Raw genomic sequence first — 16,184 nt, 5'->3', positions numbered from 1 at the left:
AAATCTTGGCTATCTGAAATGATCTATCACCAAGAAACACTAGCTAAAATGAAATGGCTTAAGATTGTATAAACAAGTACAAAATGGGATAGTTATTATGGCACAATGCTCTGAATAAAAAAAGGTGGTCTAAGTGGTTTGTACATCTGTGAAAAGGAGAACAAGGTACTGTAGTGTGTGTGGGGGTGATGATCAGTTGTGTTTTTCATAGTTAGCTACAGTAACAATGTTTCTGGTATGTGTTGTGCAGTTAGTTTGATAGAAGCATACAGTACTAGTGATATAAGTATAGCCTAGCTGTCAGCCACTCTTCTCTCCTCTGTGTCTGATGTGATGTTATCCTCTCTCCAGCCTCTCTCCAGGTGTGTGTGTGTGTGTGTGTGTGTGTGTGTGTGTGTGTGTGTGTGTGTGTGTGTGTGTGTGTGTGTGTGTTGTCTCTTATACACATCTAGATGTGTATAAGAGACAGGTGTGTGTGTGTGTGTGTGTGTGTGTGTGTGTGTGTGTGTGTGTGTGTGTGTGTGTGTGTGTTAGTCCATGCCCCATTCTCCTCATCTGCCCTGTAATGAAGACGGACATCTCCAATGACATATCCCATTGGCAAACACAACACTGAGCTGATTACAGACGGGCCACATGCTTCAACAAACAGTAGAACCATCCATCTTGTTATGTCTATAGTGGAGTTCAGTCTTCTGTGTCGTGTTGTATGTGTGGGGTAAAAAACATTGTGTTGTATGACTGAGAAAGAGAGAAGGTATGTTTTTTTAAGCAATGTTCCACTGTATGATCAGCATCTCATTTGTTGCATTCAATGGAGCTTTGGACACTACAATGATTTTGATGACGCACCACTAGAACCCTGAAGAATGCACTGTGTGCCAAAATGTTGGTGTTTTATACCCATTCATTTATTGGGAGAGTATATAGAGTGACTTTCGACTTTATTTATAAATGTTTTTGTAAATGATGCACTGCTCCTGATGTGCACAATGTTCAATGAGTGTTCCCCAAAACGTCATGTAGACAAAAAATATCCACAAATGTTTACTAACTGTTTGGCTTAGTCACCGATTGGCCAGTAATGAGAGGGAAGAGGGAGGGATGGATGGTGAATAGCTTTATGCAGTGGATTTCTGTCTTTAGAATCCACTTGTGGATATGTGTTTCCATTGTTTCTGGGAGTGGTGCTGTGTTTTTGCCAGCTGTCTATGTCACGGAGAAGTGTGTGATTATATCACTTGAAGGAGGTTTATACAGGGTCACTCTGGCTTCTCTCTCTCTCTCTTCTCTGCCAGATCAGAAGACTCTGTCTGTCTGTCTGTCTGTCTGTCTGTCTGTCTGTCTGTCTGTCTGTCTGTCTGTCTGTCTGTCTGTCTGTCTGTCTTCTGTCTGTCTGTCTGTCTGTCTGTCTGCTGTCTGTTGTCTGTCTGTCTGTCTGTCTGTCTGTCTGTCTGTCTGTCTGTCTGTCTGTCTGTCTGTCTGTCTGTCTGTCTGTCTGTCTGTCTGTCTGTCTGTCTGTCTGTCTGTCTGTCTGTCTGTCTGTCTGTCTGTCTGTCTGTCTGTCTGTCTGTCTGTCTGTCTGTCTGTCTGTCTGTCTGTCTGTCTGTCTGTCTGTCTGTCTGTCTGTCTGTCTGTCTGTCTGTCTGTCTGTCTGTCTGTCTGTCTGTCTGTCTGTCTGTCTGTCTGTCTGTCTGTCTGTCTGTCTGTCTGTCTGTCTGTCTGTCTGTCTGTCTGTCTGTCTGTCTGTCTGTCTGTCTGTCTGTCTGTCTGTCTGTCTGTCTGTCTGTCTGTCTGTCTGTCTGTCTGTCTGTCTGTCTGTCTGTCTGTCTGTCTGTCTGTCTGTCTGTCTGTCTGTCTGTCTGTCTGTCTGTCTGTCTGTCTGTCTGTCTGTCTGTCTGTCTGTCTGTCTGTCTGTCTGTCTGTCTGTCTGTCTGTCTGTCTGTCTGTCTGTCTGTCTGTCTGTCTGTCTGTCTGTCTGTCTGTCTGTCTGTCTGTCTGTCTGTCTGTCTGTCTGTCTGTCTGTCTGTCTGTCTGTCTGTCTGTCTGTCTGTCTGTCTTTTTGTCTGTCTTTCCTTCTCTTGTTTGTCTGTTCTTTTTCTGTCTGTCTGTCTGTCTGTTCTGTCGTTCGGTTGTCTCCCGTGCTCTCTGTTCGGCCTGTCTGTCTTTCCTGTCTGTCCTGTCTGTCTGTCTGTCTGTCTGTCTGTCTGTCTGTCTGTCTGTCTGTCTGTCTGTCTGTCTGTCTGTCTGTCTGTCTGTCTGTCTGTCTGTCTGCTGCACATGCAGGGAGACAAATAAAGTGCAGACGGAAAACCGGAACAAAATGGCCTCTGTGTCACATTGAGCTAAAAGCACCCTGAATCAGAGATCAGACCACACATGACCTGCTATCGTAAACACTTCATATTCAGTCGCTCAGCCAATTTAACCACACTGTAGTACACACACATACTTTAATGACGCTGGATTGGTGCTGTACAGTCTGATGTGCAGCTACAATGAAGGCACATTATGAAAGAGCACAGAGACTGCACAGCAGGAGAACAAAATGCAAATGAGTACAGTGTAAAAGTAATCTCATCATCCTATTCAAATAGCGTTGGACATCAAACCCAGACAGTGTTTTGATATGGAGAATTTTGGACTTCATGGCTATGCCTTGAGGGTCCTAGATGGATATACCAAGCTCCAACGCTGGCTGCACCCCTGGCACATACAGTGGGGAGAACAAGTATTTGATACACTGACGATTTTGCAGGTTTTCCTACTTACAAAGCAAAAATCCAGAAAATCACATTGTATGATTTTTAAGTAATTAATTTGCATTTTATTGCATGACATAAGTATTTGATAACCTACCAACCAGTAAGAATTCCGGCTCTCACAGACCTGTTAGTTTTTCTTTAAGAAGCCCTCCTGTTCTCCACTCATTACCTGTATTAACCGCACCTGTTTGAACTCGTTACCCGTATAAAAGACACCTGTCCACACACTCAATCAAACAGACTCCAACCTGCAAAACCGGCAGTGTATCAAATACTTGTTCTCCCCACTGTATATAGTAGTTAATAACCTACAATACAGTACATAAGTAGGATGGGAAAGGCACCAGCACAATGGCAAAGTAAAAGTTTGGTCCCGCTTTAAATGAAGTGCAGCTTATTAAGGCTTCTTAATGACTTCAGAAAGCCTTCATGAGCACTACATAAATATGTAATAAATCATCTATAACAGTATGTGATGCTCTATACAGGGTTCATAAATGTGGCATAACTGTGTGACATAACCACTAATGTCAAATGTAACATAAACCTGTGCTATAAGCACTGCTGAATGAAGGCTTTATAAATCATATTAAATTGAGGCTTCACAAAGCATCTAAAACTTTGTCATGCGTGTTGGTAGAGCATTGCAATGCCAGGATAGTGGGTTTGATTCCCGGGACCACCCTTAAGTAAAGAAGTTTAGGGTCACTTAGAAATGTCCTTGTTTTTGAAGGAAAAGGACATTTTCCATCCATTAAAATAACATCAAATTGATCAGAAATGCAGTGTAGACATTGTTGATGTTGTAAATTACTATTGTAGCTGGAAACAGCTGATTTTTTATGTAATATCCACATAGGCATACAGAGGCCCATTATCAGCAACAGTGACGCCTGTGTTCCAATGGCGCGTTGTGTTAGCTAATCCAAGTTTATCATTTTAAAAGGCTAATTGATCATTAGAAAACCTTTTTGTAATTATATTAGCACAGCTGAAAACTGTTGTCCTGATTAAAGAAGCAATACAACTGTCCTTCTTTATACTAGAGCTTCAGCATTTGTGGGTTCGATTACTGGCTTAAAATGTCCAGAAACAAAGAACTTTCTTGTATTAATGTTAAGGGGTTTCAAATGTAAAAATAAAAGGGAAAGTATGGTTTAAACGTGTCTTGATTATATAACACAGTTAGGCCACATTTATTCACCCTTCATAAAGCATGACGTAGGGTTATAGATGATTTATGACACATGTATGTAGTGCTTATGAAGGCTTTGTGGAGGCAACCATTATAAATCATTAGCTTCATTGTCTAGAGAACATTCGGGAGGGAGAAAAAACATTATCTCATTTATCCTACCTGGCTGTTACTAATGTATTCCTGTTCGGTTGTTGCATAAAATGAAAGCTAGTGGTTAATCTCCGTCAGGGCAATTAGCCCTCTTTTACATGTTCTCCTCTAACCAACGTAACATGGAGTTTATCCAAATATGCACCGTGAAATAAATCCCAGAGGGAATATAGTATACATTCTCAGATCGCCTGTCAAGATCATAATATGTTTAAGGCATCCAAATGAAATGTGTCTGAATACCACAGGTGTGTGAATGAAGGCACCAGGTGTGTCTGATTAATAGGACAGGTGCGTGACTGACAGGGCGAGTGGATTATTATTCCCATTCTACATCCCTCATTGTGATGTGTCTTTCCAAGAGCAGCACACACACGTTAGTGTAATTCATTCTAATATGACGGCATTTCATCAGGTGATAGTGTTGCAGCCTTATAGCTGATCAAACCATTTCATGTAGTGGTGTCAGTGTGGTTATTTATCTCAATAAAACAGTTTACTTTAAAACAGCCATGCACTTTGTCTCTGCAGTATTGTATATACAATTAGACCGTTTTTTTTTCACTAGTCTCTAAAATATAATTCACCATGACCTTGTGGCAATTGTCTTGAGAAAAACGTGTGGGTTGTCATTTACGTTGTATCTCCAATTTATAGAATGGGAGAGAAAACCCACAATGATTTACAGTCAATGACCTACTGTAAGTCAACTCGTGATCTCTTTCAGGATATGTATATGAATATAAATGTAATTTATACTGATACACTGTAGCATCACAATGCTGGATATGTGATTGAATGGGTTTTCCCTCTGAAGATGATACATTGTGGCCCTCATACCTTTATTGTAAACCTACTGGTGTTAGAGAATGATTCATTTGTGATTTCAGTGCAGCTCATGTGTACAATTATAATCAGTTCACAGTATCTGTTTCACCGTATACATAACTGTTATGCTGTATGGAAAGCCTGTATGCTATCAGAATCATGAGATCATGTTGGAGGCATAGAACTCAAGAACTCTCAGTTTCATGGTGGTGGCGGTATTCAACATTGCATGTAGAATATGCCCTCATTAAATGCCTAAACCTGCTGTGAGGAAAGCCTGAAGCACATCTGTGCTGTCCTGTCCAAAGTTAACATGATGAACAGGAATTGTTTTTACTTTCATAGGTGGCCAATAAGATCTATCTGAAAGCTACGCCCATAATAAGCCACACTTCCTGAAAATAACCTAAGGATTACGTTAAAAAAGACCAAGCTGCTAGGTCATCCTTGCATGAAAGTAAAAAATACCCAACTGATGGTTGAATTAATCCATGTTTAGGTAATCCCATTAACCCAACATGATGGGTAATTTACGCAACTCTACTGGCTGGGTTAAAATAACCCAGCATGAGTTCTGTCCTCTTTCAAATATCTTATTAAAGTTTTTTTGTTTTAAGTGGAAGACAAAAAAAAACTTTACGCAACCCGGGGTTACCAAATTGGGTTGTTTTTAACCCAGCATTTTTTAGAGTATAGGTAATGTAACATGTCTAGACTACAGGGCCATAATAACTCCACTTCAGGTGTTGTTGTTTTTTGCTGCCTTTGTCCCATATGTGTGGAGAGGTCTTGAGATCATGTTGGAACTCTGAGAAGAGGTGGTCTGTAATGTATGTTTCTATCCATCTGGAAAATGCCCCTTTCTTTTTAATCATTGTCTAGGAATTGTAATATCATTCCTAAAATAAAGAACATTTTTATATCAGTAAGTCTGTATCAGCTGTTTAGGTCTTGTAAATTGCAACTATCATTTTCTGGACATTATTCAGTGATTTGTGTCAGAGGTCTGCATTCCAGTGTACTGTTTTTAAAGAAAAGACACCAAAGGTTGGCTTACATCAGTTTGGCTTCGAGGGCATTATCACTTTTATACAACGGGTTTCCAACGTATTGAAATAATGATTGACATATTTTCCTTAAAATCGTTATTTTGATTAATTTATTCATACTATTTCATCCTTCCACAAGATATAGTCCTGAAATAAATTTAGAGTTGCTACCCAAGCCGGCTGGTCGATCGTTCTATTGGTTTGGTTGCCAGAGACACGATCTAGTCGTTCAGTCTTTTTGTTCTGTATCGTTCATTCTATGTTCCATTGCCATACTGGCTGGCAACGTTCTTATACCTTGCTTGCTAGCTAGCCAACTGCAGAAAACTTACAGCCACGCCAAACAGTGCAGACTGAAGAACAACAGTAGCTGCATGTGTTTAACTCTCCTGTTGTGTTCGTTTTATGTTAATTAATTCTATGTTCCCGGTCCAAAATGACTGCCCCATTATAGCTGATTATAAATACATAAGATCAAGGCCTCAAAAAAGGTTTATATACCAGAGCTGTGAGAAAAGTTCTATATATTATTGAAATAATGTTGAGATTGTTTGTGAGAACGCCAACAGGTGTGGTCCCCGTGGAGGAAATATTCTACTGTGGAAAGGTTCCTGTGGGGGTTGCCATGGAAGCCAAGAAGGGAAGTGAGGTGTGTGCTCAAACACACATGCATGTGGGGGTCTGGGAGAGAAAGTGTGTCCATTTGATGAATGTGCATGTGCCTGAACTCAATTGTATACACTAATTGTAGTCTCACCCATTCATTTCTAATGACCGGTCATTTTTGACCGGGAACACCACAGATGTACAAAAGTTTAATAAAACACCCCAAATTTTATGAAAATCATTAAAATGTATTTTGTGTTTTCAGATGCCCTGTGTGGACAAAGTCATGGAACCTTATGACAATCAGATTAAATTAACTAAATTTTTCAGAGAGAAAACTTGTAAATCGGTCCAATTCAACCGAAACACAGCAGGCGGTTTAAGCTGTTTTCTAGTGACATTTACTTGGAACATCCATAACAATGAGCTAATGAGGCACAATTTTACCTGACATAGAAAATGTGCTCTCTCGTTAGGACACTGTTGTTCAGAGGAGCTGGCCAACAACACAGTTAACACAATCACTTCAAACTGAAGCTGCAAACTAGCTGCATTTTTGTTTTACCTTTTTTCAATTGACATTTTATTGTCTATATCCATAAAAATGATGCCAGCTGATTCATGACTCTCTCTCTCGTCCCGACTCCCGACCCCTACACGTTCATTACTATGGGACAGTTGGAGGAATATTGAAACAATGTTGCAAATGTCAGAGAGACAGACAGCAAGGTTTATAAAAATAGTACATCTCCGCTGTTGAAAACTAAATGTGAGATAATGTCTAGATGCTTTTTATAGTGAAGATCAAGTTTATAACTTCCCTGCCTGGGTTGATGAGACAGTGGATTGCACAGGCAGATGGAACAGAGTAAATAGGCATTTTAACGTCATAGATTTAGCCGGTGGTAACTTGTGGAATAGACACCAGCTGGAATGCGCTTTTAACCAATCACCATTCAGGATTAGACCCACCCGTTGTATGAATTCCAACAGCTCCCCCATCTCACCACATCTGTCAGCTGTAGGCAGTGCTGACCGACACTGAGACAGTCCCCAGGGTAACTCATTAGAATAACCATCACTCATATCTCAGTTTACTCACTTACTTATGGCGCTGCCTACTCCTGATGATTTATCTTTCAAATCATATGAACAGAAAATATTTATCTTTATCTGGGATGCTAAACCAGACAAGATAAAGCGTGCCTATTTATATCATGAATATTAACTGGGTGGGTTGAGATTATTAAATATAAAAACACTAAATCTCTCTCTAAAATCTTCACTTATTCAAAAGTTATACTGAAACCCAAAATGGTTCTCTAGCAGATTATTAATAAAAGCACATCCATTGTTTAATTGTCACGCCCTGACCTTAGAGATCCTTTTTATGTCTCTATTTGGTTTGGTCAGGGTGTGATTTGGGGTGGGTATTCTATGTTCTTTAGTTATATTATTTGTATTTCTATGTTTTGGCCGGGTAGGGTTCTCAATCAGGGACAGCTGTCTATCGTTGTCTCTGATTGAGAGCCATACTTAGGTATCCCTTTTTCCCACCTGTCTTTGTGGGAGGTTAGCTTTGTTTGTGGCACATAGCCCTTAAGCTTCACGGTTGTTTTTTATTGTTTTTGTCGGCGTTATTTATAAATAAAAGGAATATGTACGCTCACCACGCTGCGCTTTGGTCTACTTCCTTTGACGGCCGTGACATTAATAATTGCCTTTTTGCCTTTGTGCACATTGCCATGTCTCATTTTCGATTAATTGAAAATTAAACCTTGTTCAAACTACCAATTTAAATGTCATCCCCCAGAAAATATACCCATATTACCACAAATATTATGGTTGAACTCAAATGTGCTGGTTGATAAAATACCTGTATTTATGGAAAATATGTTTGAAAAGGGTATTTTGTTTTTAAATTATATTTTAAATTTGAATGGTAGAGTTATGTCTTTCATTAAATTATCGGAATTGTTTGGGAAGGTCTGCTCAATCCAAGATTAAAACCAATTGATTACAGCATTACACAAATGGAGGAGGCAGGTGGCAGTGGGAGGAGGTAGGGATCTGGCTGTCTGCCCAATATAAAGGATCAAAACTGGCGGAGGAACAAAAATAGCATGAATGGAAAAGTATACCAGTTTCATTTGAGGACCAGGATGTTGACAGCTGTGCCATACAGATTGCAAAATAGTTGGGAAGAGATTTTTGATGTACCGATTCCATGGCACAGGGTGTATGAGTTGATACATGAAACGACTCAAGATTCAGGACTTTGTGCCTTTCAGCTAAAATTATTGTACAGAATTCTTGCCACCAACAAAATGTTGAATATTTGGGACATACCATCATCGCAGCTCTGTAGATTTTGTTGTGAGGATACAGAATCAATAAACCATTTGTTCTAGTATTGCCCTCAGGTAGCATTGGATGGTTGAGGGGCAGCTCTCGGGGAACTTTGGGGGGATCTTGGATGGTTGGTGACCTGGCGGTTGGGAGCTTGGGCTGGTGGCCCGATGGGTCGCTGGTTCGGGTCCCCATTTTGACTTCTTGGGAGATCTGTCGACGTGCCCTTTGGCGGGGCGCTTGACCCTGGTTGATCCAGTGGGAGAAGGTTAGATGACTGAATGTAATGTAAATGTTGAGCGGCTTCACTGCAAGTAGATTGTATGTTTTTATAATCAATTTTAAAAAACGTGGAAAAAAAAATAACAACCATCAATTATTATTAAGTACGTTTACATGCACACTACTAATTTCATATTAAAGTGATTGTGGCAGTAGGAGGAGTAAGGACATAGTAATGCAAACACCTTACTCTGCTTATTTTAATCGGAGTAAGGCCAAAATCTAAGTAAGAGTAACCCGATTGAAACACCTGGTTTTCTGAGCAATCTTTCTAATAATTAGGAAATGTAAGCAGCTTAATTGGCTTTCCAGCAGTGTATTTGATCTGCGCATGTGCAGCTGGAGCACAAGCCTCCCTCAAGTGAATTGAATTTGAAAAACTGAAAGATTCCATCTTAGGCTACAAATAGTTTTCACATGCAAATGTTATGTGTCCAAACTTAGAATCAAATAGGCTTTGCAAAAATAACATGGTCACTGTGGTAGAAAGTCTGTTTTGATTGGTAATTTTCTGTATTAACAAAAGTTCCATCCGGTAGCCTGATTTCAGATGTGCCCATGTAAACAGGATTATAGGGAAATAATTATTCTTACAAAGCATGTACATGTTTTAAACTAACTATTATAGTAATCTGACTCTCCACAATAATCGTGTTATCGGGTGCCTGTAACCTTACTCAATGGATAGTCTTTTGACGGACTTGAGAATCCTCAGTAGAGAGACATTGTAATCAACACAAATAGAGGCCCTTGAAGCTCACTGATGATGAATGTACAAGTCTCTGATGTAGAATGTATTTTGTAGGCGCCAATGAGAGAAGAGGGAATATTGGTATCACGCTTGACAAAGTTCAGTGATTACAGTCTTAGAAGTCAACGTCATCAAATATTTGTTTACATTGGCGTGTTCATGAGGCATGGCCGCTGGGAGCAATAGGCAAACATGACGGTATTGACAGCGCAGGTCAAAACAAAAACCAAGCCATGAGGTCGAAGGAATTGTCCGTAGAGCTCCGGGGCACAGATCTGGGGAAGGGTACCTAAACATTTCTGCAGCATTGAAGGTCCCCAAGAACACTGTGGCCTCCATCATTCTTAAATGGATGAAGTTTGGAACCACCAAGACTTTTCCTAGAGCTGGCCGCCCGGCCAAACTGAGCAATCGGGGGAGAAGGGCCTTGGTGACCAAGAACCCGATGGTCACTTTGACAGAGCTCTAGCATTCCTCTGTGGAGATGGGAGAACCTTCCAGAAGGATGGTAGAGTGGCCATCCGGAAGCCACTTCTCAGTAAAAGGCACCTGACAGCCCACTTGGAGTTTGCCAAAAGGCACCTAAAGGCTCTCAGACTATGAGAAAGAAGATTCTCTGGTCTGATGAAACCAAGATTTAACTCTTTGGCCTGAATACCAAGCATCATGTCTGGAGGAAACCTGGCACCACCCCTACGGTGAAGCATGGTGGTGGCAGCATCATGCTGTGGGGATGTTTTTCAGCAGCAGGGACTGGGAGACCATTCAGGATTGAGGGAAAGAAGAAAGGACAAAGTACAGAGAGAGCCTTGATGAAAACCTGCTCCAGAGTGCTTAGGACCTCTGACTGGTCCTCAGACCTCAGACTTGTCCTGTTGGAAGGTTCACCTTCCAACAGGACAACGACCCTAAGCACACAGCCCAGGCTTCGGGACAGGTCTATGAATGTCCTTGAGTGACCCAGCCAGAGCCGAGACTTGAACCTGATCAAACATCTCTGGAGAGATCTGAAAATAGATGTGCAGCAACGCTCCCCATCCAACCTGACAAAGCTTGTGAGGATCTGCAGAGAATAATGGGAGAAACTCCCCAAATACAGTTGTGTCAAGCTTGTAGTGTCATACCCAAGAAGAATTGAGGCTGTAATCGTTGCCAAAGGTGCTTCAACAAAGTACTGAGTAAAGGGTCTGAATACTTATGTAAATGTAATATTTCAGTTTTAAATGTTTTATACATTTTCTAAAATGTCTAAAAACCTGTTTGTGCTTTGTCATTATGTGGTATTGTGTGTAGATTGATGAGGAAAATAAACTATTTAATCAATTTTAGTGTAAGGCTAAAACGTAACAAAGTGGAAAACGTCAAGATGTCTGAGTACTTTCCGAATGCACTGTAGCTTGTGGACTGTTTCAAATAGCTTAGTACAACAAGTCTAGACTATGGTCATAATAACTCTACTTTAAATGTAGTTTCAGCTGCATGTTCCTTCTGAGTGGAGAGGCCTTGGTTTGAGGGCACCGAGTCACATCCAATGGAATGTATTGCTATTGTAAGAGCTCACTGAGAATCAACTTGAGCTATTGAGCTATTACAATAGCAGTACTTTATTACCCCTTAAAACGGAAAATATGTTTTGTCAAAATGTTTCAACCTCTTGTAGCTACAACACTAGAAAACAGCACCTGAAATCTGATAACCCACTCAACAATGACCTCGCACTTCCATTTTATCAGCGTTGCTGTGCATATATGAATGATATGGCAGGCTATACAATAACATCAGGTAGCCTACTATGTTAATGAAGCCAAATAATCTTGCAATGTTCAGTGCAGTTACCCAATAGACTTCAGTTTCCATTGCTACTGTTGATCTTCTATGTAAAGGCATAGAGTCTATGAACACTATAAGCCTATATTCTAGTCAGTATACATCTTAATTATTAGTGCAAAAACACAACACTTTATTATTCACACTCAATTGTAAAAGTTATGCAACAAAATAGTCGGATGCATGTAGTTGGTTTTCTACAATATTAGGCCCTACGCGGTGGATCCTATTATTTTACATCAGCGACTGTCCTATTGCCCGTCAGGCGTCGTTCTTTCCATCTTTTGTTCGTTGCAATGATATTCTGTCTGCCCTGCAAAGGCTCTACCGCCAGCATTTCTTAGCAGGTCCCACTGGGAGACAGGCTGAATCAAGGAGTGCGAACGAACGTGATTCTGAGCCAATCCGTGGTGACTTCCTCACTTTTTTCCAATCGAAAGGAGAGGGAAAATAGCTACCATCACATGTCCCAGTAACTGCAGCTCTTAGTTTGTTAAATCATCTGGAATGGTAGAACTGAGCATTGGGAAAAAGCACAATGATGGCAATGGGGGAGAACCGTTAATTGTGCCTCATAATGGACGTTTCTTTTTGGTCGAGGTTTTAAATTTAATAACTATTGAGCAGCATATATTTAGATAATTACGCGCTTTTTCGGGGCTGAATAGCTGAGAATAAACTGGAGAAGAAAGACCTAGCCTTTTGATAACTTGGATGGAGGGCAAGCGTGCTATAGGTCACTCGGTGGATTACGTGGTGGAGGCAGAACGGGGAAAGTGCGCGTAAGGTGCAGCGGTGCAACGGTCTCCCTGCTGAGATTTGATCTGAGTTCCCCATAGCAGCCACTTTATAGCACTCGGCTGCAGAGACGTACACTCAGCTAAATAGAGCAAGCCGGTATTACTGCGGAGGAAAGCCTCTACTGTTGTGAGGCGCGTCGACGAGCGGCAGGAGAATGGCAAGGTCTTCGGCGAGTCTGGGGGGAAAGCAAACGCCCGTTTTTCACCAAAGGATTCTGTCGAAGCGCGTTGGACTTTGACTGTCTCTTCGTGTTGGTGTTCTTGGATCTTTATTTTAAACTGAAAAGACAAGGAACACAAGTGGATTGGGTTCTGAGGAGCACAGACCGATGTCAAATTACTCGGGAACAATGAAGAGATGGGCTGGGCAGAGTTGTGGGCTTTGAAATCCAGCGCACCTTGTATTGATATTGCCTAATTTAGCCTAAATCCAATGGGGCAAAACAAAATTGGAACATGGGAAAATATGAAATGTGAGAAAATTCGATACCCCTGACCGTCGGTGCTCAGAGCAGGGCTGGCGTTCCTTTTTAAGGTAAACTTTTACTGTTTAAATGTTTGTACATGTCTGTACATTTTCATCAGTCCTTTTTGTTTTCCTTCATCGTTCGTTGACCGAATTTCAAGCCTGAACCCATTGTGCTCTAAAGCCAGATAACCAGCAGGACGTTGTTGAAAACCAGGTGTGTTCAGTATTACCGGTTATTCAGGAACAACGGAGGGTAAAAAACGAGACTTAAATAATGGTTAGTTTGAACGAATGCTGGCTGTCTGACTGCATTTCAATTTGAGTGTCTGGGCGTAGATTAAAAATTACGCAGTGGGATCACTTATTTGGCCAGGTCACTGCTATCCATAGACCTGATCCAACTCTAATTGATTTGGGTGAATGTGGTGGTATACTTGGGTGGTGGTAATGATGTGTGTGTGTGCGTGTGTGTGTGTGTTGTGTGTGTGTGTGTGTGGTGTGTGTGTGTGGTGTGTGTGTGTGTGTGTGTGTGTGTGTGTGTGTGTGTGTGTGTGTGTGTGTGTGTGTGTGTGTGGAAAGGGGGAAGGGTGGTTTATAACGTAGACACCCTCTTTCACTGCCTCACCCGGTCATGAGGGGCTAGATTGAAATCACCTCTATTTTATATGGGAGCTGAGTTCCCATGCCAGTTCAGCCCGATAGATATTTTCGCTAAATGCACTCCATGAAGTGTGTATAGCCTTATAAATGTAGGCTACCCAGGCAGGTTACAAGAGTCCTCATCCTTGGCATATGCTCAAATGATGATAGAGGATTCAGGCGTCGTCGTCGTCTTGCCCCGTCCTAAGCGATATATCATGCTCACTACCATGGCACCAATGGCTGCTATAGACGCGCTATACCCACGTATTCTTGATGCAGTGGAATGATATGTATCACTGGAATGATATGTACAGAGATCATATGTAAATTAGTCAAAATGATGCTATAATAACCAGGTGGTGATACAAATGAACTGAAGTGTATAGTTCCATTGTATAGGTAAAGGCAATGTATGGATGTGATTTAGAATGGCAAAGTATCGTGTCCCAAAGGAAATTCACTTCAGCTCAGTGGTCGTGCGTGCGCGCGTATTTATGTTTGTACAATCTTTCTGTATTTATGGTACAATTTTCACATACGAACTATTTTATCCAGTGAGTACAATATACTACATCAATGACCATTTGAATTCCATATTATTCTAACAAGGCTTTTCTTTGATTTCCGCAATGTTGGTTGTCACGTGCGCTTCTATAAATGTAATCTGATAAACAAGTCATATTTCAATTCTTCAGACCCCACGACACGCCATCCTTAATAGGGCAGGGTAGCTGCCAAGACTGTGCAAAGCTGTCATCAAGGCAAAGGGTGACTACTTTGAATAATCTAATATATATTTTGATTGTTTATTAACACTTTTGGTTACTACATGATTCCATGTGTTATTTCATAGTTGTGATGTCTTCACTATTATTCTACAATGTAGAAAATAGTAAAAATAAAGAAAAACCCTGGAATGAGTAGGTGTGTCCAAACTTTTCACTAGTACTGTATGTAAGGGTATTCTGTATTGCTTATCCTATGAGCAAAAAGCCATATAGGCAAACTGAGCTGCAGCTCCACTTCCAGTGGCTGGTGGTGCTATAATTCAATTTATTCTCCCTCCATACTGCTGTCTGCTGCAGCTCTGAAGGGCTGGGTAACACTGAGGACGGGGTGGGAAGACTGCCCGACCACAGCTTTACCATACACCTATTAGGGTGGAGTGGACCGTGGAATACACCTTTGGTTATCAAAGTAGCATGTATTCAAATATTATGTCTAGTGCATTAGGTATTGATTTTTGACCCAGGGACCTCTTCAGTTGTTGTGATATAATTTGAAAGTTCTATCTTTTGAAAATCAGGGTGGGATTTGGCATGTTGGAGATGGCGTGGCAGCGATCCCTGTAGCTCGGAGACTTGTTTTAATTACGCTAGTAGAGATTAAGACCCCGTGATGATGTGAGCCCGAGCCAAGGAATCAAAGAGCACGGTATGAGGATCCTGCTGTTCGTGTGATATGGGGACTGAGGGAATCAAACGCTGCAAAACAACATCCTCCTCCAGGCAGGATTAGCACCACATACCTGGTTGCTCAACAAGTACATAGTCTACTATAACATCTTGCTTTTGATATGCCCTCTGGGTGCATGTGTGAGGAGTTACCATGACATATTTTATTACATTTACAGGCGGAGCACTGGTGCCCAATATTACTTCATACAGAGAGCATACGATCAGCAAGTACTTACAGTCCTCTACTACACTGTCTTTAGATCTTTGATACGTGTGTGCTTTTTCCCTTTGAGTCTGTGAGGACGTACCATGGCAGCTTTGAACACATTTATTGATACCTGAGACAAGACATGTATATCTGAGACTGATACGTGTCAGCAGATACTTGACAGCTCTGGTGGGAGAAACCTGGATAGGTTCGAAATGTAGACTAGACATAGGACTCAGCTAAACATCATGTGACCCATGAATGGTGAGTTAATGTAACCCAACATGCCTGTGTATTCTTTCTAGAGGCGTTAGCATAGTATGTTTGACCATGATGTGGTATATGCTCTATGCTGTGTTATGCAATCATCATATGGTGTCAAAGAAACTGCCGATGTGGTGACTGTTGTAGTTTGGCCAAGAGTCCAGCTCCATGAACAGTTACAAGTGAGATTGTGTCAGACGCTTGCGAAGCTAGAAGTGTTATGGTGGAGTCAGAACCATGGACAGCCACTCAGTCTTGGTCTGTGTTCCGCATGGTAGAGTGCACACAACAGTGTTTACAAACTCATTCATCCAATCAGCACCATGGACAGCAACCATTTTCTCTGTTTGCTTGAATATACAGAAGGTTTTGCTTCTCCCAAAACAGCTTTGCTAATCTTATGAGCAATAGGTGAATTTATAATGTATGTGACCTTTATGTGATGTTCTCATTGGATTTTGTGATAATAATTTATCTGTTAGCATACTGTGTTTACTGAGTTTAAGGATGTCTTAGTTTGTATATTTGTTAATTGCTCA

At 41.1% G+C, this 16,184-nt stretch overlaps 1 protein-coding gene across 1 annotated transcript in view; it reads left to right on the top strand.

Moving 5' to 3' along the window:
* Positions 1 to 12,174: 12,174 nt before the first annotated feature.
* LOC111968544 (leucine-rich repeat and fibronectin type-III domain-containing protein 5-like) overlaps positions 12,175 to 16,184 on the top strand; it is a 46,043-nt gene continuing 42,033 nt past the window's right edge. Inside the window, exon 1 of the mRNA XM_023994196.1 lies at positions 12,175 to 13,140. The gene's annotated coding sequence lies outside the window, so the exon portion shown is untranslated. The remainder of the gene's footprint in view (positions 13,141 to 16,184) is intronic.

Source organism: Salvelinus sp. IW2-2015, linkage group LG9 (assembly GCF_002910315.2).
Source record: "Salvelinus sp. IW2-2015 linkage group LG9, ASM291031v2, whole genome shotgun sequence".
Taxonomy (NCBI): Eukaryota; Metazoa; Chordata; class Actinopteri; order Salmoniformes; family Salmonidae; genus Salvelinus; species Salvelinus sp. IW2-2015.
This window is presented reverse-complemented; position numbering and strand designations above follow the sequence as displayed.